The 25,463-nt window shown below is 41.3% G+C and overlaps 1 protein-coding gene across 6 annotated transcripts in view; it reads left to right on the forward strand.

Moving 5' to 3' along the window:
- The first annotated feature begins 11,219 nt into the window (after positions 1 to 11,219).
- The window catches only part of TENM4 (teneurin transmembrane protein 4), a 591,710-nt gene continuing 577,466 nt past the window's right edge, over positions 11,220 to 25,463 (forward strand). For all 6 annotated transcript variants that reach the window (XM_015638720.3, XM_015638758.3, XM_015638767.3 and 3 more), the window contains exon 1: positions 11,220 to 11,529. The gene's annotated coding sequence lies outside the window, so the exon portion shown is untranslated. The remainder of the gene's footprint in view (positions 11,530 to 25,463) is intronic.

Here is a 25,463-nt window from a genome sequence, read left to right on the forward strand (position 1 = left end):
AGGAATTTTATGGTTCATCAGAAGAGCTGTCTGTTGTCATGGACATGGGGTGATTTTTTTCCCCTTGGGTGCCTAGGAGAAGAAATTTTAAAAAAAACAAACAGTGAGACATAGAAAAACATGCCCAAATATTATGCAGAAAATATGTGTTTTTTTCTTAGTACACTGTAGAAAGTTCTAAAGATGATATCCCAGCCACATTAAAACACAACATGTATTAAATCTGGCACGCAGCTAGAACTGTTGTTTCTCTGTTATTTGGTTTTTCCCTATCCATTACCACTGTATTCAAGCATATTATATTTTTACATATACCTATTCTTGTGGTGTAGAGAGAGAGGAAACCATGAGGGTGGCAGAGACCAAAACAACAGAGATCCCTTTAGTTGCTGGAGCTGTGATCAGGATCAGGGTGCAATACACACCATCAGAGTTCTCAGCAATGCTCAGGGCAGAAGTGAAGGGAAATATTCAAATTCAAGTTCTTCTTTGGAAATATTGGCTCACTATTTGCTACTGCGAATAGTTAGAACTCCATACACCGTGCTGGGCTCTTCAGAACAATTCACTTCAAAATGGTCTCTGACTAGAGATCTGCATGTCTCAATCCAAATGAATTCAGGATAATTATGTTGCAGGTCTGATGCACTTGAAATCAGAATTTGGACCTAAATGGAATAGTTGTTACTAAATTATTATTATCATCACTGCTATTATCTTTATGTAAACAAAATACCACATACCATGACGAAACTGCTGCTTTTATCTCTCTTTGTAATGCTCCAAATCCTGTAATCTAATTGTTACACATCCTTGCTCAAAAGAAAGGCTCAAATATTAGCTTAAGGTTGTAATAGTAATTAGCACTGCAGAAGCTTAAGTTATCTGTGTAGATCACAGGGTTTGCTTACCACATACTTTATCAGTAGGTTAGCTCGGGCACCTTATCATCTGACACTATGAATCCTGAATTCAGCTGATTTTTTAGGAGTCTGACTGTTACGAATGTTTGTTCTTTATCTCTTAGGCAGTGGTTGAACATACATCAAACACAGAAAGGAATGTAGGGGGTGAGGGAGTAAGGGAATGGGGGAAAACCAAGTGTTCTGGCAGTGAAATGGTACTAAATAATGCCAAAATGTGCTGGAAAGAGGAGTGGCAGCGGGATCTGCTTAACTGATGGTAGAACCAAGCCAGAAGTAGGGTTTCATTCTCCACTGACAGAGCAAGGGCAGTAGTAATTCACACCCAAACACAGCATCTGTCAGCTGAACACAGAGGTGAGCAGAGCAACACTGCTGCCATGTACACCAGAGAATTTCCAGCACCAGAGATTTGGGGACTGGGGGCTCTGGCTTTGACACCATGGCAAATTCACTGCATGCCTTTTGTTTTTAAGTTCTGAAGATAAAAGGGAAGGAAAGCCCTCACTCAGGATATTAAATCAAGCCCTGTCCTTCAAGACATTATGAACAACCAAGTCGCTCTATTAACATCTTAAATCATGTATTCCTCCCTACAAAATCCCACCCTCCAATTTTTCCTCTCCCCTTCAATAACACCATTTACTCTTTGACCACAGCCCTTGGCACATCTTCTTTTCCATTTTTGTCTATGCCCATGCACACCTACTCCCTCTACAAAGGTCTCCTCTCGTCTGCTGGCTTGCCAGGTGCACCGTGTGAAGATCCAAGAAGTCACTCACAGGTAGCTGAGCTGGCTGGTTTGCATGTGCTGACTGGCCAGCTGGCAGCCCAAGCCAAGCAATTAACTAACGAGTTTATACCATGGCCTTTCACTCACATGAGCTGTGCTTTGTCGTTGTCTCACACACCACTGATTTTCATAATATATATAGGATATTTATACCTTTTAAGCTTTTACCTCTCTAGAGAATGGGGTGAAATTAGCCACCAGGTTCAGAATACATTGCTGGGCACAGGATTGACAGATGGAGAGCCAGATGGACAGACAGCACTCCTATAAAAGCCTTATTTCCTCAGGAAAAGAGGCCATTGGGTCTAAGCACTACTAGTACGGGGTTATAAGATGGACAGGGGGGATTATAACCCTCATTAACAGATGTCATGTGTCAGACACTCCTGCAGAGAGATGCAGAGGGTGAGTAGGGGAAGTACCTTATTTTGCTTTGCAGGTGTGAATTTAAGTCCTGTTCTGTCTCAACTCACAGCAGACTGGCATAGCTACACTTTCAAAAGGGAAAGGGAAAAGAAGGCAGATTAGTCACTATCTCCATTAGTTCTTTGTGTATTGTCATTTAAAGGTGCTCATGTGGCTGTTCCTAATCTCACCCAACAGGCTCATGTAAGATTTTCTGATGTTTTCTTTACCCAGCCCAATAGGGTAAATTAAGTAGCATATTAAGATTGTAGTCCCTTACCCTGAAAATGATTTGAATCCATCCTCTGACCCAGCTGCACTCTGAAAATGCCTGAATCAGGCATGATCAGGTCTAACACGCTACATAGTCTGCATCTGGGGATTTCAAATAAGAAAAAAGACCAGTTTTAAATGTACTGCTTACTGAGTCCTAAAACCCACCACTTCACCTCATTTTCTAAATCTGCAGTCACTAAATATGCAAATGATACAGAAAAAAAGTCATAGACACACAGAATGGCTTGGATTGGAAGGGACCTTAAAGATCATCTAGTTCCAACTCCAATTCCATGGGCAGGGTATTTTACCTGTGCAACCCTTCTCTGGGGTTTAGTAGTAGTGGTGCACTAGCACAGGTTTTGGACTGGACCCTGTTCGACTTGTGACTAAGTCTATAAGATCAACCACTTGTTTTATTTAGCCATTTTATTAAGTGGTCATTTTTGTAGCATCCTTCCTTTGTAGCATCCTCAGCCCCACAGTGAGCTACCACATGAGGTGGGGGATGTAAAACAAGTGAAAGGTGAAATGCCTTAGTTGGGAGGATTATCACATGCAGAGCTGATATGTGAACAAAATCTGGCCCCAGAGGTTATGGAATTCCCACCAGGAAAGTGGGTGGGAACCCTTGGTTGAACCCAATTTCCTGCTTGAAGAACTGTAGCTCAGCAAGCATGCTTTGAGTTGTCCTCACTGCTGTATTCATCTGAAGCCTGGATGTTGGGTTGTGGATGCTCACTGCAAGACAGGCAGTCCTGAAATGCAGAGAGTAAAAAGCTTCAGAAAGTAATGTCAATTACTGCATTTCAGAAAGCAATTGTGTTGCTCACAGTTTTATTTAAATTTGTAGGATAGCTATGAAAACATCTCATGATTTTGATGCTGTGCATAAAGTTATCATAGCCAAGGGTAACTAGTACAATAAAATAAGCACAGATGCTGCTGGAGCTTTTCAGAACAGCTTTCACTCCACACTTTCCGGTAATATGATGCACCTTCAGTACTGAAAGCTTTGTAATCAATCCTTTTACTTTTCTTTCACTACAAAAGTTCCTCTTAAAAGAATACCAGAGCCAATCTTCAAAAATATTTGCTGACTTCTGAAGCATGTTCTCATGCCTCTGAGTTTGAAGTTACAGTAGAAAATTTACTTATGTAGGATGGCAATCCAAATAATCTTATTTTATCTGAAAGTATATAAAGGTCGTATCAAAATTTCATTGGAGCTCTGTCCAAGGAAAAAAAAAGTTGCTTGCTTATGAAATTCTGCTATAGATGCATTTAACATCTGGTCCTGCAAATGTACATGATTGTTTCTTTGTGACCCCTTGCAATTAATAAAGGCAAGAGATGCAAGCAGAGATGTGCAGGATTAGATCCCTTACTTTGTGTAATTTTTTTTCCCATGGCATTTCAATGATAAAAGACCAATTTCTGCCCTTGCTTAACCTCCAGCAACCCCACTGATTCCCTTGTTCATTCCAGATTGTAATGAATGACTTTACACACTGGAGCCCTTTTATTCTTTCCCTTCCAGATTGAGTGTCTCAGCCCAGACAATGGGCCCCTGCCTCCAGGAGTGTGCGACTGAAATAAATCCACTGACTTGAGCAGCCGCGCGCCATCGCGACCGAAAGCCGAAGCTGGTTTCCGACACACAAACTTCCATGGAGCGTAAGCAGGGGAAGAGCATACAGGTAAGCAGCATTTTTAACTCCTTAGCATGGCTTGTGTTTGTATCAGCCCTGACTCGTGGTTTATACACAGAGGGTATGTATTAAATATCACTGTACCTGCACTACGTGTATCTATTTGAGATAATTATGGCTATTTGAGTGCTGGTGGGACTTGCAGTCTTTAATGCACTTATCCTCACAACATCTGATAAAGAGAGGAAGTATTTTTATCTGTATATTATACAGAGGAAACTGAAGCCTAGATAGTTTTTTTGCTACACCAAGCAACTGAATTTGGATTTTCCAAGCTGAAAGCTAGCACTCAGTCTGTTGGTCTGTCTTGAAATAAGCAGTACAAATAGGCACAGAGAAGAGCGCTTCTTGTAAATTTGGGATACTGAACTACTTCACTGTGATACAGCAGTCATGATAAATTGCTACTGTTAAATAAAGTGTTAGGGAATTGTCACGTAGCTACAGAGAGGCCATGCTGTTATTAAGGATGTGAAAGGCATATATTTCAGCTTATTCTTCCATATCCATATTGATTCTGAAGTGAAAACAATAATAAAAACTAAATTTTGCCAGTAAACTAACATAATCTATCTGGAGGACAGAGCAGAAAGTGGGAGCAGAGCTCAGTCCCTCCCTGCTTGTCAGTGGTGATGTGTCAGCTGGCCAGGCAGCCCAGGCTGGAGGCACAGAATATTGATGCTACTTAATATTCTGGTGAGGATTCAGTGAGACAGGTTTGGGGTCGAGTCCTAAAAAGTTAACAAGGATTGAAAACATGTATCAGAACCAGTCATTGTACTCAGATCTGCAGTGTCAGTACCAGAAGATCACTTTTCTCTGTTATCATACAATTATGTGGGTACTTTGCCATCTCAGAAGTCAATGGCTGGTTCAACACATGAAAAGGAGGTGCCAGAAGTGAAGGTACTGGGGAACTGGGGGCTTTATTCTTCTGTCTCAGACATTATTCTCTAAAGGGAAAAGATGTCTCCAGATCTATTTTTTTTAGTAAGACTGAGACTCTCTGTGATTGAAATAACTGGCTTTTCATTTCCCAAGAGCATCTAGCATGTGATTCAGACTATTATTATGAATTTTTCTATTGCACAAGTGTAAATCTAAAGTGATCACAAAGTTGGTAAAGATATGTGGTCTTTTTGGAGAATTTAGAAACATTACACATGCGTCCAAACCAGAAGATTTAATCAGGAAAATAGTCTTCCTTGTGAAGAGGTTATGGCTTGAAGATGGTTGCAGATTGGCCTTCTAAGTTTTATTTTATATTGTTTGATATGCTTCAGTATTTCATTGTAATTTAATGGCAATTCCTATTCACACAGCTATTCTAAATAGGTTCTTATATGTACCTATCACCTTGGTAGCCAGGTTTCTATATCAAATCCTCAACATTCTATTATTATTAAAAATATAAAAGCCATCTATTCCATCTGTTTTGTACAGTGAGGTGAACAAAATTGGATAGGAAGTCACAGTGTGGTAATAGGGTAACTATTTTTTGGAGGATCTTCCAATATACTTATGGTCAATTGTATTGAAGAGGTATTGTATTACAGTTGTTCATGGCTGTTTTATCATGTGCTGTGAATTGAGAAATATTCTATCCTATTACTAGATTTTTTCAAAAAACCCATGCTTTAGATCTTTAGAGAGGAAAAATATGTCTTTGAAAAGGTGTAATTTGATCCTCTGAGAAATTTATACCATTCTTGACATGATCTACACCTTCTTGATGAAGATCTTTCTTCTTCCTAAGACATCACTGGAATTTCTGGTGATAAGAGAGACCTCATTCTACTTCAGTAGACTGAAGGAACCAGCATCTCATTTGAAGTTCATATGGTATATACAGTATGTTTACACAATCACAAAACATTTACTTCAGGAGCAATTATTTTCCATGGAAGTGGCCTCCTGATATGTTTTCCTTAGTTTAAAAAATAAAGAAAAAAAAAAAGGGGAGGAGGGACATATTTACAGAGTTACAATATAAACAATGCACAGGGAAAAAGAATGTAACAGGCTTAGGGAAATGAGAATAGAGACCTATATGTTTACAAGACCTTCCACCTAACTGCCTATAAATAATTGTCTTGTGCATATTACCCACATCAGAGCATGGTCTATAAGCCTGGATGTCAGCTGCAGAGCTCAGCTGCTGTTTGTAAATGGTATTAACTGTGCTCTTGGTTTTTCTGTGCTTAACTGTATATAGTTTTGTTTCATTGGCACTGTACTGTAAGCATATTCTGCACTATGCAAATATAAGAGCTGAGAAGCATATGGGCCGAATCCTGCAACATTCACTCAGGCAAATGGCCAATTCACTTGATGGGAACTTTTCCTGAGTAAGCAGTTGGAGCAGACTCTCAGCTCCATCGTATGCCTCGGCTCCTTCTCAGGTATGACAACAGACATTGGTGCTTTGCAAGGAAGGAAAGGAAGGCTATAAGGCCCAATACTGTGGTTAGATGCTGAGTTCTGCTCTTCTTGAGACTTAAGATCCACTGAGATGCTACAAAAGGCACAGTCAGTATAAAATGACCCTCTCCAGCCTCCAGCAGCCTGTGAAAAATCTGCCAATAAAAGGAAATACCTTTACAAAAGGAAAGAGTCTTCAGGATGAGAGGAAAGGGCCTCAGGTTGGGCCAGGGGAGGTTTAGACTACATACTAGGAAAAATTTCTTCACTAAAAAGTGATCACACATGGGAACAGGCTGCCTAGGGTAGTGGGGGAATAACCATACTCAGAAGTGTTCAAAGACTTGTGGATGTGGCACTTAAGGACATGGTTTACAAGTGGACTTGACAGTGCTGGGTCAATAGTTGGTCTTTTCCAATCTTAATAATTCTGTGATTCAGTATTGTGTCCATCCCCAGTTTGGACATAAACTCATGGTACCAGTAGTGTAGCCATCTCTCTAGTCAATGCAGACCGATTTAAGCTGCAAGAATTCATGGAGTGAGGAGAAAGAGGAGGGAAACCCTGCTTTTGATAAAGAGCACCAGTGATTTCTGCTCCACCACCTTGTTCAAGAGCTTTGTCAGAAAGACATAACTCAAAGTGGGAACTTCAGGATTCATCTCTACATCCACCTTTGGTTCAGCCCTGCCATCTGTCATAGAGGAATGGGGTTTCACCCCTTAATGGTGTAGGTGGATAAAACCTCTGTCCCATTTCCTGATCTCTGTATATTATATGGCCCAGGCTGTGGTGGCAAGCAATTTGTTGTGGACTTCAGGTCCAAGTCCTACAAAAGCTCCCATAGGTGATTTTCTTAATTGACTCCAATTTTGTCTACACTGCCCCTCACAGCTTGATACATATCAGAGAAGCTGGATTTCCTTGATCTAGCTACCATGGGAACCAGTGCAGCACTGATGCCGTAGCACACATTTCAGCACAGTCCCCACACAGACCCTGGTAACACACTTGGGGCTGCTGAAGTGTGTGGAACACTGGGCTGTGTGTTCTCAGAGCTAATGTCCTCCCTAATAGCTACACTAATATTAGCACTGGTACCCATATCTTTCTTTTTCCTGCAGCCATTTCTTTCAGCAGTGCCTAATTGGAAACTTAAGCTGCAGCTCTCACTCATGTTCCTCATCCTCATCCTCGTGCACTTTTTAAACAAAATAGCTAATTCAAACAGAGGCTTAAAGGTCAAACACTCCAGACCTGGTTTTGCAAACCCTTTTGTACATGGCTTTTTCCCCTTGTATTTAGGAAAAAAAAATTAAAAAAAAATAAAAAAATATTCTCATCAGGAAATGCTGGCAAAAAGGGTTTAATTACAGAAATCATTTTGCACCCTATGGAGAAAGCATGAAGAATGGCATATTTCCACATTTGAATTTCACATTCATCAAGAAAAGAGTGATTTCCCCATAAGAATGTTCTGGAGTAGTAAAAAAGAGCATTGAACCCTGGGGTGTGTATTTTATAGTCTCTGAAAGGCAAATGGTTTCACTTCCATTGATTAAAATATATGGGTTTTCCCTCTGGATTATTTTCTTGGATGTAGAAAAAAAAATGAAAATCTTTAGTAGTGTCTGTCAAGCAGTGCAGCCCCTCTAGAAGATGTCTCCACTAAAGCAAAGGGGTCACCAAACCAACTGCTGCTGAACTTGGCCAACAAGAAGCCTTTGACCACCAGATGTTGCTACTTTTTTTCCTTGATGAGTGGGGACTTTACAAAAGGTGATTCTATTTTGTTGGGGTGAATGTTAACATGGAAACACAAGCTGGCATTAGGAACACTAAGCGCTAATTGGAGTGGCAGCTCCAGGACTCGCTGTCCTTGCTCTCTGGCACACAAGGTCTAACAGGCTCGTGCACTTGTCTTGTCATTTACCTTCTTGTCCCACAGATGTGGCTTCTTTACAAACTCTTCACAAACACTGCGTGGAGGAGATCTTGACTCAGTCACTGTTCTCAAGGAGCAAAGTGCAAAGTAGCTGGGGTGCAGGACACAAGCACCACATGTCAGGCTGATGAACACTGATACTTGAATGTATATCTTCATAAAATGTGCTCCAAAGTGGTGTGCAGAACACTTCTGTGACCACAGTAATTCACTGTGAATTGAAGCAGGAGCAGGATTTTCCTAAGCAAAGTAGCTTTTCCCCCATTAAATTACTGTTGTTCTTTTCTTTTTTTTCCCAGGAACATTATTGTCTAGTTCTGTTAACAGAGAAAGGACAATTACACAAACAGTGCTGACCTGTTAAGCTTGAATTTACCAGCCAGAATTCAAATAAACAGCATTCTACTCCCCACTTGGGTTTACTTATTTTCTCTTAATAGTGTCACTTGAGTTTAAATAATAAATAAATAAATGTCTGGGGTGAATGGGTGGATCAACTGAGTGTTTCAAAACTGCAGGAAAGTAACGCAAACTGTAAGAGCACTAAGAACAAGAATAAGAAAAAGTTATATGTAATTGGAAGAGAAGATGTTCCATTTCCTTTCTAAAATCAAATGCAAACTGCTCATGTGACTGATTTAGTATTGAACAAGAGAGGAAAAATTGCTTCTTGGCATTTAAATGGAAATGTTTCTTGTTCCGAAATTTTGGAAGCTTGCATACTGTATGATTTTTGAAAGGCTTATACAATTACCATTGAATTTGGATGAGGTCTATTCCTAACAATATATATATTTCTCAGTTAAACTTTTTCCTTCCGGAGATCTAAATTACCTTTGTCTAGAGTTTAGATTCCTGATGTGGAATGTATTCCAGAGGTAATAAGGCCAATGCAAATATATTTCATTTTTAATATGTATGTCTGAGAAAACAGTGAACAGCAGCAGCTATTTTGCAAAGCAGACCTTAATGTCAAGGATTCTGCTGTTTTAGGATGATGTTCTGATTTGCTGTGTGCCTTTTTACTGTGATTTCTGGATTTGGAATAAAACGCATATTTTATCTCTTGCTTTACACAAAGGCTAGAAATTTTAGGACAGGAGAAAAAGGCAGACCACAGCACACTCGTACCTGTCTGATTTAAAGGTATGCCATGAAGAAGATGATTCCCATGTAGCTCAAAGCACAGCTTGAAGTACTGCAGTCCATTATGTTCAGCACTCCTCTTACAAAGTGGTTTTAGGGCTCAATCCCGTGTCACTCCAAGATTTGTGATGTCAACACAAGCCCTGTAGAGACTGTTGCTGAAAAGTTTTGTAAGAGTAAATTCTGAGGAGGGGCTCGAAAGAGAAAAATGAGATTATTTGGTGAATGAGAAAATGATAGGCTGAGTGTAAATGGCAATGGGTGATATATACTGACAGGAATAAGTTATTGAGAACATGCCCAAGGTCATGCAGTGAAGCACTAGCAGGGCCTGACACTTAGCAACACCATAACCCTTTCTTTCTTCAGAGCATGTTGAATAGCAGCATTAAAAATCACTAATTTCTTGTCACTACCATTAAAATAAACCAAAACAGATAAGACCAAAACAATCCTCCTCACCCCCCCAAATAAATAATAGCAGAAACTAGTAGCATTGATCTTCCTCCTCTAGAAGATCTAACCTTAAATCTTGCAGGCCTTCTTTCTGAGAATTTGATTTTAATTATCAAACAGCACAATTCTGTAAAAAAAGTTAAAAAATAATAGTAGTAACTGATAATGATAGAGGTGTCATCTCCTGACACCATCGTGGATGATGCTCCCTGACCCCAAAAGCAAGACATTATGCAAGCTGCCTACCTAGAGGCACAGGAGAAACAGAGGTTTCCTGCTCCTCACGACTTCGTGCTGAAACTAGAGCCCATCCGACCCCAAGAGGTGAGGGAGGTTCACCACAGCCAGGACATGAATGCACCACCTGAGGCAGATTTCCACTTCTTCCCTCCATCCTGATCCCCATTCCATTCTCATGCTGAAGCCAATGCCATTCCAACCCAGCCCCATGCCTATTCCATGCCCAAGACCAACCCATTCCTATCATGCCCAAGCACATCCTCTCCCATCCCTATTACCTTCTCATTCTAATGTCCACACTTGATCCATCTCATCACCATGCCCACATACCTGTCCATGTCCACGCCTTGTCCATCCCCTCCCCAGAGCCCTGTCCATCCTCTCTCCATGCCATGCATGCCCAAATCCCCTTCATGCCCATGCCATGCCCATTCCCCTCTCCCAATGTCCATGCCATGCTCCTGTGCCCCCCCTGATCCTATGCCACGACTGCATCATACCCATACCTGTGCCCGTTCCCATCTTATGCCAGTGTTCTCCCCATGCCATGCCTGTGTCTGTGTACATCCCTAGCCCACATCTGTTCTATCATCCTGACCTTCCCATGCCTGTATTTTCCTCAGCCCCATGTTCATGCCGTGTCTGTGTCCTCCCCTGCCCCTGCCCATGCCCGTGTCCATGCCCATGTCCATGCCCGTGTCCATGCCCACGCCGCCCCGGTGTCTGTTCGCACCCCGTGCCCCTCTGCACGCATCCGCAGCCGTGTCCGAGCTGCTCCCACGCCGTGGGGTGGGCAGCCGCCAGCCGCATGTGCGCCTGTCATTCCAGCCGGGAGCGCCGGCTCCTGCCTCCCATTCATGTAACCTGTGTGTGTCTCTCTTTCTCTCTGTGTGTAACAGCGAGAGGGAGAGAGCGAGCGAGGCACGGAGAGAGGGAGGAGGAGGGGGGAAGCTTTAAATAAAGCCTTTGGATTGCAGCTGCTTATTTTGGGCAGTCCTACCAGGACGATTCCTGTCAGGAAAGAAGCTGGACCAGTCGTTGTTCTTTTTTTTTTTTTTTTTTTTAATTTATTTTGATTTTGATTTTTGGGGGTGGCAGCGGTGTATCTCTGAGCTGCCTGCGGAGATGAGCTCCGGTGCCTGCCTGTAGTTTCCACTTTGGGATCGCTGGACACAGAAGTGGCATTTCGGTGGGGGGAAGCTGCAGACATGGTAAGCTTCGCTTTTTCCTCTGAAAAGTGTATTTATACCATAGACTCTCTTGAATTTTCCCTTCCCCCTTCCCTCTTCCCACCAAACAGCCAGGCACACAGGCTGGGGCTGGGGAGAAGCTCCCTGAATCCCTGGCTTTCCCTCCCCAGCATCCATCCTTCCCTCATGCCCAGTTCCCTGCCCTCCCCTCGCACAGTTTGCAGCAATTCGGAGGGAGGCACAGATGCTGCGGGAAGCTCCGGGCTGGGGCGGGGGGGGTTCAGACACCCCCAGACTGCCAAAGCCTTGCTTCAGGGTATGTTTGGAGTGGATTCTCCCATCCAACCTTCCTCCTCCCCGACCCTTCCCTCTGCACCCCGAGCGGTGCGGCGGTGCTGGGGGAAGGCAGCAGTGCAGATTGGGAGGCACTGGAGCAGGGATGCAGCTTTAAGATCAATCGGTGTTATTTATGTAATAGTAAAAGCAGGGAGGAGAGGAGGCAGAAAAAAAAAAAAAAAAGAGTAAGGAAGAAGTGCCTTGGTATTTCTCAGCTCTTTTGGCTCTGTCTGAACCCCCCATACTCATGTCCTGCTGCAGGGTGGTGCGTGGTGGGAGTGTGTGTGTGTGTATGTTTACATTTAGAGCCGTGATAGAATCGGGGGTGAGGATGGGGTCTCCCATTTCCCATTTTCCAAGGAAAGGTGGGTTTTCCTCCAACAAAAAGAAAAAAAAAAAAAAAGAAAAAAAAAAAGAAATGTGCTTGACTGCAAGTTGAGTGACAAGTCTGTTTCTTAGGCATTAAATGTTAAAGCCCTGCTTTTAGACATGCCCTGCCAGGATTAAAAGATCGCCCAAATAGTGTGGTGTTGGAGAAAAGATGCTGGAGTGCCTGGAAGAAATGCAGTGGTTCAGACTCCTGCTCGTATTCTCAACAATCTGTATTCTCAAATACAAATTTGGGCTGTTGAACATGAAACCAGACTGCTACCAAAGGGCATTTATTTCCTAGGATTTGTTTTGATTGAAAATATAGTGTAAAATATCTGAGATATTTTACTTCAAAACAAGTAGTAGTTAAGAAATTTCTAATTCTATAAAAAATAATAATTAGCCCCCCCAAACTCTAAAAGTACTCACAAGGCAGTATTATTTACTTTCTTGTCATGACCACACTTAGAAATTCACAGTGGTTATAACCATGTAAGTGCATGATTTGAAAAAATAAAATAAAATAAAATAAACCCCCCCCCCAAAACCCAACCAAAAAACATATTTATGCCACTGCCTTGTTTTATGGGATACAGAGTTCAAAATACATTTTTCATATGGCCAAAACAGAAATTACTAAATGCTCATTGAATAGATAGGCAAGAATTTTCTGCATCTTGAATGCATTTCCTCATGTTCTTTCCTGGAAAGTTCAATTCCTTATGATTTAAAAATGATAAATAAACACTGCAAAACACCAAACTCCTGAATCAAACTAAAAATTAGTCCTTCTGCCTCAAGTCTATCTTCCTCCTTAACTTTTTGCAGTGAAGCCTCACCTTGAATTTACAGCTGCATTTTTTTTTATTATTTATTATTTATTTTTTCCCTGAGAAAAGTTCCAGTGAAGGGAGGGCCATAAAATGAGAAAATGAGAGCAAATCTTTGAAGTTGGGAGTTGTCTCTGTGTTTTTTAGAGGTAAACTTCTGCTGTAGCCTGGCAAGTTGTTAGTGTGCTGCTCCCTGCTCTGGGGCGCCGGAGCCGGGCAGGGGAACTTGGCAGCTCCCAGCCTATCCCAATCCCATTTCTTTCGACTTCGCTGACCCTAATAAAATTGCCTACTAGTAGGGTAGCCCCTCCCCTCCTAAGGAAAGTGCTCTGCTCCCAACATGTGCACCATATGTGCCTGCAACACCCAAGGCTTAGCATATATTCACCTATACCATGGCAGCAGCCCGCGAATGCCACCCGCACTGTGGCTGTGGCAGGAGCCGAGGATCGGCCATCGGGAACCCCAGCCTCTCCCCTGGTAGCTGGGGGAGGCTGGGGCTGAGCCAGGGATTTGTATTTAATTTATTTCATTGGCCTCTTCAGAGCCAGGCGCCTCCCACTTAGTGCCTCTGCCTGTAGCACTTTTATAGGCTTGGGTGGAAAAAACAAGGAGTATGTGTGTGTATGTAGATATCTATATATATATACATCTATATATATATATGTTTAGTGCGGTGTGGGGGGAGCAGAAAGAGAGGAAGGCGAGTCTCCTGCGCTGTTTTGCAGCGAGGCAAGACTTGAGAGCAGCTCGCTCTGCTCTGCCTGTGTTACAAGGCTGTAGGAATCTGCTCGTTTGTGGCCATTGCGAGCTGCCCTTCCTTGTAAAATTCCCAGTGCCCAGACTCTGCCACGCCGCTGGATCACTCCTTGCTGGAGTGGGCTGCTTGGCGGCCAGGAGAATTCTTTGCTGCCATGATCCCGTGAGAATGCAATCCCCGAGAGCGCATGGCCCAAGAAAATCGGGCTCTCTGCTAGTTTGGTGTGGGTCTGGGGGCAGGGAGGGGACCGTGAGGTCAGGGAGTGTGACCGGGCATTTCCCAGGTGTTGCTCTTCCCTTGAGAGCAGGACCACTGCTCTGCACCCACCGTCCAGGGAAGGGGGTCTGCACACACACATGGGGCAGGGGCGGAGGGGAGCTGCCTTTGCAGACAACCTGTTTCACTTCTTTTCCCCCTTCCCCCCCTCAAAAAAGAATCACCAAAACTGGGAATTACTGTCACTGCACTGGAGATGCACCGTATCTTTCCAGGGACTCTGCCCCTGTGCCTCACCCTCTTTTCCCATCCATACCTCCCTCCTACACAAGAGGAGAATTTTGTTATTTGTTTGTGTGACCTGGAGAAGAAATCCCACGTTTTGGTGAAGAAAGAGGGTGATTAATATGGAAAAAGATTCTCGGGCTGTTCTTTGGCAAGGAAAGGGGTAAAAGGCAAAAGGAGATGCAGAAGTTAACTTCGTAGTTTTCTTTTCTTATTAGCAAGGGGTCCTGGTTTAGAAAAGCTTTCCTGGGAGAATTTACCTTCCCTAATTTTCAAGGTAAGGGAAAAATTATACAGAGATGAAGATAAAGCTGCTCATCTGGTTTTGGTTGGTGGGGGGGAGATAGTCTCCCCCACCCCCAATTTAATTTATTCCATGGGTGGATGGAAAAAGAGAGACATCTCTCTAATTTCAGTGGGTCTGGGAAAAGAGTAGGATTTGGACTGAGAAGCCGCAATTTTAAGTCCATGTAGATTAATTATTTTCCTTGACTCATTTAAAATAGATGCTTTCCTTTTGTTTTGGTGAGCAGATAGTGTGCTGGCAAGGGAAAATGTTATTTTTGTTTTACAGAGTGAATTCTTTATTTTATTTTATTTTATTGGTTTCCTGGAGTGCATAATAACGAAATGTTATTTCATTCTGTCTACAACATGTACACTATTCCAATTAAGAGCCTACTCTGATTATTTTTAACCTGGTAGTTTGCCATTTCTCTGCTCAGGAGAATAAAACATTGAGTTCTTACACTTTAAAATAGCTGAGATGCTTAAGCAAAACTACCTTTTCCCTGGGAAAGTCATTTCCAGTTCTGTTGAGTTCCCGCTTCAATGGTTCATTTTCTGACAGAATCACATCTTTGCAAGAAGCAGAGCTATGATCTTATGTAACTTGATGTTTCCAGATCAAAAGTTACAAATATTGCAGTAATACCACGAAGGGAGAGATTTGACAGGAGGAATGTTGTGTGGCATATTTATTATTAGGATTTCAAATCAAGGTGGTTTTAAAAATTTATGGAGGGGAAAAGCAGAATTAAAAAAAGATGCATAAACAAAAACTTGCTAGTTTGGTATCTTTAACATCACTTTTCCCTTTTATGTTACCTCTGTAGGCAGTTGAGATTTTATTTTTTTATTTCTTTATAGCAAACTCTTCAGTGTTTAAGAAATGTGTAGTTGTAATTTCAAGAGATGAAGTAGCTTGAAACTCGCTCTCTCTCAGATTTGATTCAGAGAAATGAAACTCTGTAAATCAATGTCAATTCAGATTTAGAGACTGGCTGTTACCTGCCCTGTTACAAGGTCTATCAGCATAGCTTATTGTAACTAAAAGCTAAAATACTCAGTTTCTGCTTTGAACTGACAAATTGGCATTGCTGGGTACTTTGACAGAGTAACTTGCCAGGGAATTGTGTATTCATGGATCCTTGACCGATATGTTTCAGAAGAAAAAGTCCTATAATCTAACATTTTTTTTTTTTAAAGCATAAGTATATCTGTGTATTCCCTCTTTGCTCTAGATTAAAAGGAAAAAGAATCACAGGGAAATTTATATCTTAATTTTGTCAGCATAGCATGAGGAGTGGTGCTGTAGCGTGGCTGTAAGACTTATAGTAGTCAGGAATAAATGTACAATTCTCATTCTTCTGTGCTGTTTCACCCTTGCTTCACTTGATAGATAAATAATTTTGTCAGAAATATATATATATATATATATTGCCAGCTGTTGTACTCCCCTGGAGCATCTGTAGAGGCAGAGTTGAAATGTGAGTAGGAGGGCATGTTTCCTTGTCTGTGCGCAGTGACAAACACTTCTTATAGAAAGTTCAAATTTTGGAAAGTTTGAGCCTTTCTGACAAAAATCCTTTTGCCTTTATGCCAAATTGCTTGGAATGAAGCTGTTTGTGCTGTAGGGGGATTCAGACTTCATCGAATGTTGTCCTGCTGGGTATCAGCAGAGGTGATCTTTTGAATGTGAAGATGTCCATGAAAGCACAGATTTCTCTGTTTTTCCAGCGTGTTGGCAGCAAGAAGAAGGAAAGTGCATTGTGAAACGAATTAGGGTTGACAGATAAGTTTCCTTTTCCAAGTAAGAGCTGCTTTCTAGGATGTGACACGATCCTTGTTCTTTTTTTAAGTGGGGGGAAGCAGGAAGAAGGAGAGAGGAATTGCTGATGGTCGATTTAGGTGGAGGAGCTCACTGACCTGCATTTATCAGCTCATGTAAATGGGGATGGCTCAGTGAGATTTCACAGATATCTCCACATGTTTTAGAGAAGTATCATTTGCTATGGTTTAGGATAACCACTGCAGTCCAGAATGCTGCTCCACTGCCGTAATCACCACTAAGGCACTGGTGGCAGATGTGCTACCCCAGCAGCAACAGATGAAAGCAGGAGGTGTTTCACTGCCCATTGATTTAGGTTGTAGGTGATTATTCAGTGCAGTTTTCTCTTTAAACACTGAGCAGAAGATGTATCACTTGCCTACATATGTGTTTGCACACACTGAGCCTTCAAAGTATTCTGGAGATTGATTAATTATACAGTCAAAAGTTAGAAATAGAAGATTAAATCCTATTTTTCTGGTTTAGTCCAACCCTGCATCATATATACAATAAAGGCTCATTGGTTTTGTTGTTACCTTCTCAAGCTCCAGTATGTGTACTGTAAATCTTAAAATTGCTTAAAAAAAAAATCCAGTCTAGGCCTGCCTGTTCCTTCTGGGGAAGTTTTGGTCTATTCATAAAATCAATCTTAGTCTTCCATATCAGGAGTTGATCCCAATGAACCTTATGGATCCTTTCCAACTCAGAATATTCTATGATTCTATGATATCATGCTGTGTGGAGTATAAGAGAAACCAGGATTCATTTCCTGGGCAGGAGCATCTTCAAGTACTGTCTGTCCACATAAAAGCAAAGTCCTGGAGGCCTGCAGTTCATAAACCATCTCTTCCACTGGGTCACCTGGACTTAAACAGGCCACTCTTACAGATGAACTGAACCCCCAAATTTTATAATGGAAAGTTTTCAATATTCTGCTAATTCCTTTTGAATTGCCTCTGTGTCTTTGGATGCTGAAAACCATTTCATCTTTACCTCTGTAACATAAAGAAGACTAGGAAGGGAGAGTTTGGTTAGCTAAAAAGCTTTTAGAAGTAACTACCAGAAATGGTTGGGAAAACTGACAGAGCATGAAAAACACTGGAATTTGCTTTCTGCCTGTTGATACAAACAGCATTAGGTGGTTGGGCTGTGGGCAGCACAGATCCTGTCAGTTTGGAACAAGCAAATGCTTCTATTTCTAGAAAATTAGCCTTTGTACAGCTGGGTTTAAGGTGATCAGCTTTTTGTCACAGATTTTTGTTCTAGAAAGCAGAGAACCATCTCAAGAGCCAACCAGCCGATGTGTTCCTGCAGACAGAGCCCTGATCAGGGATTACTTACGGTGTTTCCTTACGGTGGTGCTAAAACAATGCAAAGTTCACAGAGCCTTTAATTGCTGCTATGGATGTTTGACACTTCAGCAGATCAGACTCTGAGCTGTCAAGGTAATCCGTAGGCTGCAACACACAGTCTGACACAATTCTGAAATGTTGGGTTGAAGGGACTTGCCCAGCATTGCCAGCATTCTTGGGGCATCATTTGGTTGCCTGAATCTGAAACACCTTTGTCCTCATTCCACAATCCTCTGCTTAGTCACTACAAGCCTTCCAGTTCTGCAATGGTTGAGACAGGGATTGTAAACTTCCTTTTCTACTCCTCATTCTTATTGCTTCATCTCCAGGCTGGCTTGGGTAAAACACTGTCTTGTGAACAATGACTGTTTCATTATTCAGACACTTGATTAAAGCAACTTTCGTTGTGTTTTTTACTTAAATGATGGGTATCCAGTGTATACTTTTAAATCATATTATTGGTCTATTAGTCTAGTTTTTCTTGATTTCTTTTGATTTTATTGAGTTGTCCAAGAGCCAGTAGCTTTATGACAATGCCTCATTTTGGTCCCTCTCTGTCAATGGCTTAGGTTAACAGAATACTCTGCTACTCTAAACAGATCCCTCAGTTCATCCCACTTAGTCTGCTCCTCTCCTTGTGCCCTGTCTCATCCTTTCTACAATCCCATTTTCACCCCTCTAACCCCTGCTCTCTAAATCTCTCATCCCAACTTCATTCAGCTCCTATCAGCTTGAGATCATGCCAAGAACTAGAGAGCATCTCTGATTGCAGTTCTGACACTTGGATGCAGACTGGCACTTCCCATAACATAAAGCATCTTGTTTAGTCATACACAGGTAGAAATGTAAGTGATGGAAGCTGGCAAACAATTTACAAATGGACCCAGGAGCATGTAGCAACATTGTTTTTATCAGCAATGTCTAAGCTTGGCTTAATTCACACAGATGAGCACGAAATTCATTAGAAGAAAAACAGTTCTCTCCCAGGCAAATTTCAAGTCCTTCCTCTGAAGTCCTAAAAATCCCAGAGGAGGTTTTAGAAAGAAAGCTAAAGGCTTTTTTTTTTTTTTTTTTTTAACCTTGAGTAAAACAACATATTTTTCCTTAGCCTTGTTCTCAGAATCTGCTGAACTGTTTTGACTGAAATTTTCCAAAAAACTTCAGCCTGAGGCAGACAGCTGGCATGGAAATTTTCAGGCCAAACAATTTGCTTAGTAGAGTTATAAGAAACTGTGAATGCTGTTTTATTATTAAAGCTGCCTCACTCTTCACATAATTGACAGCACTACCAACTTTGCCTTTCCCTAATAAACAGAGAACTGGAGATTGTGTTACAAACTAATTTCATATTTGTATGTTTTATAGATATTTTTTTATATTGGAAATTTATTATAGAACTGACACATGCATTTCAGCATATGTTAGCAGATGATGAAATCTCAAGCTTCCTGGAAACCGAAGTGAATACAAGTAATGAGAATCCCACAAAGTCACATCAAAGTGATACAGCATTGCAGGATTTGTAGGATGGGATTAAATCCAAAGAAATCTCAGGAGATCTTGCACTGACAGAGCAATCCCACAAATTCCCATGTATCGCACCCTCAGGTTCAGTGTCCTGCTGACAGAGGAATTTTTATTTAGTATAGCAACACTCTTTTATAACAGCAACTGTTATCACAAACCAGAGCCAAAAAAATAAGGGGGAAAATACCCAAATGTAAACCCAGAAAAATGAAAGAACAGATAATTGCATTTTGATGTGAACAGCTTTTTTATTTTGTTATCATCATCACAGGTGACTCTCAGGCTGCAGTTTCACATCAGACCCAAATCCAGGATCCATTGGGATGGAAGCAGAAAGGTCCTTCTCTCCCCCTCTCCTCCCATCCTAGTGTACTCCCTCCCCAGTTTCTGCATTTTGACTCCTTCAGAGTATGTCTGATGTTTTATGCCTTTTTGACAAGGGTACATAGTGGTAGGACAAGGGGTAGAAAGATAAAAGAGGGCAGATTTAGGTTAGATATTAGGAAAAAACTCTTCTGTGACGATAGTGAGGCACTGGCACAGGTTGCCCAGAGAAGCTGTGGGTGCCCCATCTCTGGAAGTGTTCTAGGCCAGGTTGGATATGGCTCTGGTCTGGTGGGAAGTGTCTCTGCATATGGCAGAGAGGGCTGGAACTAGATGATGTGCCTTCCAACCCAACCCATTCTGTGATCCTATGATTCTACAATTTAATTTATCAGCCCAAGACAAAACAAGCTCCATCTTCCATGTGGAGTTTTGATTTTTTTCTGATGACTTAATGACTTACATTGAGTCAAGGTGGTGGAAGCCTTTGCCAAGGAGAAGAGAGATGCAAACAGCTTTGTGGATTTAATGACAGTTTAGGCTAGTCCCAGGACCCAGGAGTTTTTTCTAGGTTGCCAGCTGCTTACAGCAGTTTGATTCAGATATGAAGTCTAATTTTTTTCATGTTAAAATACAGAGTGCATTTTCATTACAGTCTTCTATCTTCAGGACAGTCTTTTGAACCATCCTGTTTTGTGAGCCTTGAAGCAGTTGTCCTCTAACAATTTCTTTTTGAACCCAGCATGTAGTTGTGATTACCACAAGAAAAACTTTTGAAATTTAAAGGAATGCAATGAGTGAATAAGCCTTCCTGTTTTTCTGCTTTAACCTCTCAATTTGGTAATTTCATTAGATGACTCCTATTTTGTAGGTTATACAGTGGGATAAATTTCTTCTACTCTTTAGTTTTGTTTTTCTATTCCAAACTGAAAATCCCCACCCTATTTTATCTATTCTGGAAGTCTTTCCATATTCCTTATAATCTTTTCAGCCTTTTGTTTTTCCCCTGTCTTTATTAATTCTGCTCTGTATTTTAGATATGGCTAGACCCAAAATGTATGCAGCATTAAGACAAAAATGCATGTAACCTTATAAAACATCATCCCGTATTATATTTAGCCTGGAGGAAAGGAAGCTTGAGGGGGCCTTATTGTTTTGTACAACTCCCTGGAAGGAGGGTGTAGCCTGGTGGAGGTCAGTCTCTTCTCCCAAGTTACAAGACAAGAGGAAATGACCTCAAGTGGCACCAGAGGAAGATTAGATTGGATATAAGAAGAATTTCTTCACTGAAAGAGGAATCAGGCATTGGACCAAGCTTCCGAGGGAGTTGTGGAATCACCATGCCTGAAAGTATTCAGTAAATGTGCAGATGTGATTCTAATGGACATGGTTTAGTGGTGACCTGGCAATGCTGGATTAATGGCTAAACTCAATGATCTTACAGGTCTTTTCCAATATAAATTATTCTATGATTTTTCTCTTTTCATTGTCTATTTTTTCCCTAATGTATCTCAGAATTTACCCTGCGCATTTAACTGGCACGAGCAGAGAGCCAGTAGTTGTAGAGGAGATCCTAGGGAGATTCCTCATCCAACTTTCTGTGTGACACCAGTTAATTTACAGCCCACACTGTGTATGCATTGTTAGGATTGTTTTTCCCTTTATGCATTACTTTGCTTTTATTGATACTGAATTTCATCTGATATTTTTATCACCCAGCTTGTTACCCAGAACTGTGAAAATAGGTTGTAGTGTAATGGTTGGAGGCTTCATGAGAGAATCAGAAAGCCCAGAAATGAAACAGGCTCTCATTTTGATTTTTATTCTTGTCCTGGGGATAATCTGAACAAAAATATAACCAACAAAATACCCTTTATATAAAGTAAGAACAACCAGCCTGCCTGTCTTGTGACATCTGACTGTGAAGTTGTCTGTTACTCAAATGTTTTTTCTTCTCATCGTCAGCATCTAACAGAGCCTTTTTTTCTCATATTTCTTTCTAGTCAGTGTTTGCTCTTCCCCAAAGCAGGAAATTATGCCCTTGCTTCCTCCATGCTGCAGCACCAGAGTCCTGATACCAAGGGACAACTTAATGATCATCTTCTCACAGCCTGACATGTTTCCCTTGTACCTCTATCTTCCTTCTATTCTAAAATCCCTCTTGTGTTCACGATGCCCTGCAAAGACACCTGGGATTTGGAAACTTTTCCTACTCTCTTGGTTTTGCTTTTATCTCACAATAAAGTGTGAGCACACAAAGCCACCTGCCTGTCACTTAGAGCCCTGTTTGCTGCCAAGCACTTGGGTCTACCTGAACAGGGCTTTCTTTAGGGCTTAGCTTTAATGGTTTATTATTGTCACTGCTGTTCACAGTCTTATTTGGGATTGGAGAGATGCATAAATGACTCGTATAGAAGCTACAAACCATTGCTTGCAGCCCTGCACACCCCCCATATGCTTTAAAATGTCATCTGTTTGTGGCTTTCTGTGCTGAACGCTGCTGATCACAGGCTCTGGAGAGCAACGTTATTGTACACCTGCATCACTTTGTTTTGTATTCTTTTATACCTTCTGCATAATTAATGTTTTGTTGAATTTTATGTATTTTTTTATTTTGGTTGATGTCTTCTCCAGAGATTATCAGACACAGCAAGCATCTAGTTGAGAAGATGCTAACAGAGAAGAAGGGGATATCAGAAGCTGATACTAGGAAAGAAAAGTGGATCTTTTAGGGGGTGAGAAAAGGGGGGGAACACCAGGGAGAGAGGGACCTCTACCAACTCCTTCATCATTAGAGCTGGATTCCTGCAGCTGGTGCTCTATTGTGCTCTGTGCACTGAAGGTTCTTTGATTCTTTTTTCCTTTGTTTTTTTTTCTTCCCACCCTCCGTTTCAGAGCATGGAAGACTAAAAAGTGTGTAACATCTCTGCTGTGCATGAAACACATAAATCAATAAAATCAGGATACCTAGCCCCAACAAAACTGCCCAATCTAATGTGTGGGGGCATGTATTCTTCTTATGTAGGTACTCCTGTTTGTTTCTCTCTCCTTCCCTCTGCTCAAATGAAAACACCTGGAGTTAATGTTACACAGACTATGTGGGAGCTCACCTTGCCATCATGTTTCCTTATTAAGGAATTTCATTAAGGCCTTTTTTTTTTAAATGTGCACTGCTTTGGCAGACCGAGTGAAAGTGGACACTCCCAGCAACAAAGATTTTTTGAAGATAACAAAAGCAAATCGCATTCGATCTTGTTTCAATCCCCAAAGCACCACAACGCTTTAACTTAAACCAGGGCCAGATCCAAGAATCATTACTGTTAATTCAAAGGCTCCTGTTGGTTTTAATGGTCCCTGGATCAGGCTTTTTCACTCCTGCTGTGGAACAGTGCTGGCTCCCCCAGTGCAGAAGCACAAAATGGCCATGAAAATTGAAGGCTGTTTTGGAAATGGATGTCATTTCCACTGCTGGACTAATTGAGCGTGTGAGGCTGGGAGTGGCATAGGTTTGAGGTTTTCTTGATGTTTCCAAGTAAGTCAAAGTTCCTATAATGAAAACATGTAGAGTGGTGTTTTGTAACTATTTTTATACCTACATCAGACTTGATGTTAGTGGCTTTGAATTATTTAATGTTTTTCTTCCTCAGCTGTCATCTCCAGTGAGCTCCCATTGCAGGGCTGCTGGAGTTGTTGTGTAAGGAACAATGAAGGAGTCTGGCATTGGCTGCTGGGAGGGTGTGTGGGGGGGTAATGTTGCCTGGTTTTGTTTTGTTTCGTGTCTTTAAGCCTATTTTATCCTTTTTCTTGCTGGTGAGAGGGACATCAGGCCAAGGTATTAAATAATAGTGACCGGCGTGGGCTGAAAATTAAGTACATGCCAGTTAAAGACACAAATGGGGGGTTTTCTTCTTAAACCACCGAGCACTGATGTCTGTCACATAGGAAGAGCCAACTATTTAACATTCAGTCTATTCAAAAAACATTATTATGTCCCGATGGTAATTTAAAACCACATCTGTTAGAACCATATGTGGGGAAAGTTTACCTTTTTTTTTAAAGCCTTTTTTATTTAAGTCCCAAGTTACCCTATTTATAGGGTTATCTTCAATGTGGGCCCCTTTTAAAATTTTAGACTGATGGCCATGAAATGCCTGGAACAAAAGAACTAAATGAATTAAACTCTAATCTTTTTTCCTTTGTAATTATGTGTGGGCTTTTAGTGGATATCTGCAAGTAGACATCCAGCTTTGAAAGGAAACCTATATATTGGGATCATGCCTCATGCTTCTGTTGTCTATAATCTGATATTTGTTTGTTCATCTGAATTCATTGGATATTTCACAGCTTTTTTTTCCTCACCGTTATTCAAGCTTGTATTAACAATGCATATGACCTTTGAAAATAATTCTTTTGGGCAGTCAGACTCTCTAAGTTTTACTTTGTGGAATTGCCACTGGATTATTCTGTCCTTAACAACAGAAGATATAGATTTATTTTCAAAGCATCCCATCATTATTATCTAACCAACACTAACTGGCCTAAACTTGAGATCCTTAAACCTAAGCAGTGCTAATAGCATATCTGACCCGGCGAGTGGAAGTTGGCTCCACACAACAACCAGGTCAAAATATCTGCTATAGGTCCCTCATTATGTGGTGGATAAAGGTCTCTGTGTCACCTCTACATCGAGTGCAACATGCTTTGCCGTGTCTTTGTGTACCTGTTCATCCCAGCTAAATGCAAGCACCTGAGTGAATTGCTTTGACAGATGGTAATTGGGGGCAAGCTGACTTCAAGCACATAAGTTAAAGGAGCTCTTTATTCCTGCGCCCTGTTACCTGTTCCCTCTGCTTGATAAGAGCCTTTGATAAAACCTGGACAAAACTAAATTCCCAAGTGGCTGCCAAGCGCTGACTCTCTCTCTATGCTTGGTGAGATCACACACTGTGCTGTTCTAGGGAACATTTCCATTATGCTGCCCCACTTCTCTGAATTCCAGTTTTGGATGGTGAAAGCGGGAAGAGCTGTTCTCTGGTTATGGTGGTCAGGCTGAAACACCAAATGCTGGTGTTCAAGCTGTGATCCCCTGTGGGTAACTACAATTGTGTGTGTTACGTGATGAATTTAGAACACTCCAGGCCTCAAGCTACCATTCCAAATATCCCCTCATAATAAAAAACAAATAACTGCTCTTCTGAGACTTTTATATAAATGTCAAAAGCTTAGCCTTTTGTAGAATCCCACAGAAATCTCAGCCCTTCCCTGAAGTAATGGATTTTCCCATTAAGTGCATCCACATCTGTTAGCAGCATCAAGATTTCTGCTGTTCGTCCTTCACAAATAGACTGAGTACCTCAAAGAGAAATAATCAAAAAGTAAATAGATAAGTGTGTAAGTAGTAATAAAGCCACCATTCATGAGTTACATCTTTCCAGGGGCATTCACAGCATGGCATACTGTGCATCCCCCTCCAGCTGTGTTTTAAGCTCTGAAATTTCTTAGCTAAACAGGACGTTAGTGATCCCGATGTACAGAGCACCTGACAACCCAAGAGCTAAATATGCAGCTATAAATAGCAAGCCTACTTTGATGGGATGCATTGTATTGTAATTTTAGCACTAATTAAAGTTTGGTTGTAGGCATGAAATATCTCAGTCTTTCAGAAACATGTGTAAATATCCAAAATTAGGCTGTTTTTTGTTGTCTGAATGTTTTGGCAGAGTTGTGCCATTGCATATGAAGTTTTACGAGTAGCAATATAATAAAGATGGTTTTGCAAGTCAATGAAAAACATTTTTTGATTCATTTTGGGTTAATCAAGTGCTGGAGTTAAATTGGAATGT

This window comes from Parus major, chromosome 1 (assembly GCF_001522545.3).
Source record: "Parus major isolate Abel chromosome 1, Parus_major1.1, whole genome shotgun sequence".
NCBI lineage: Eukaryota > Metazoa > Chordata > Aves > Passeriformes > Paridae > Parus > Parus major.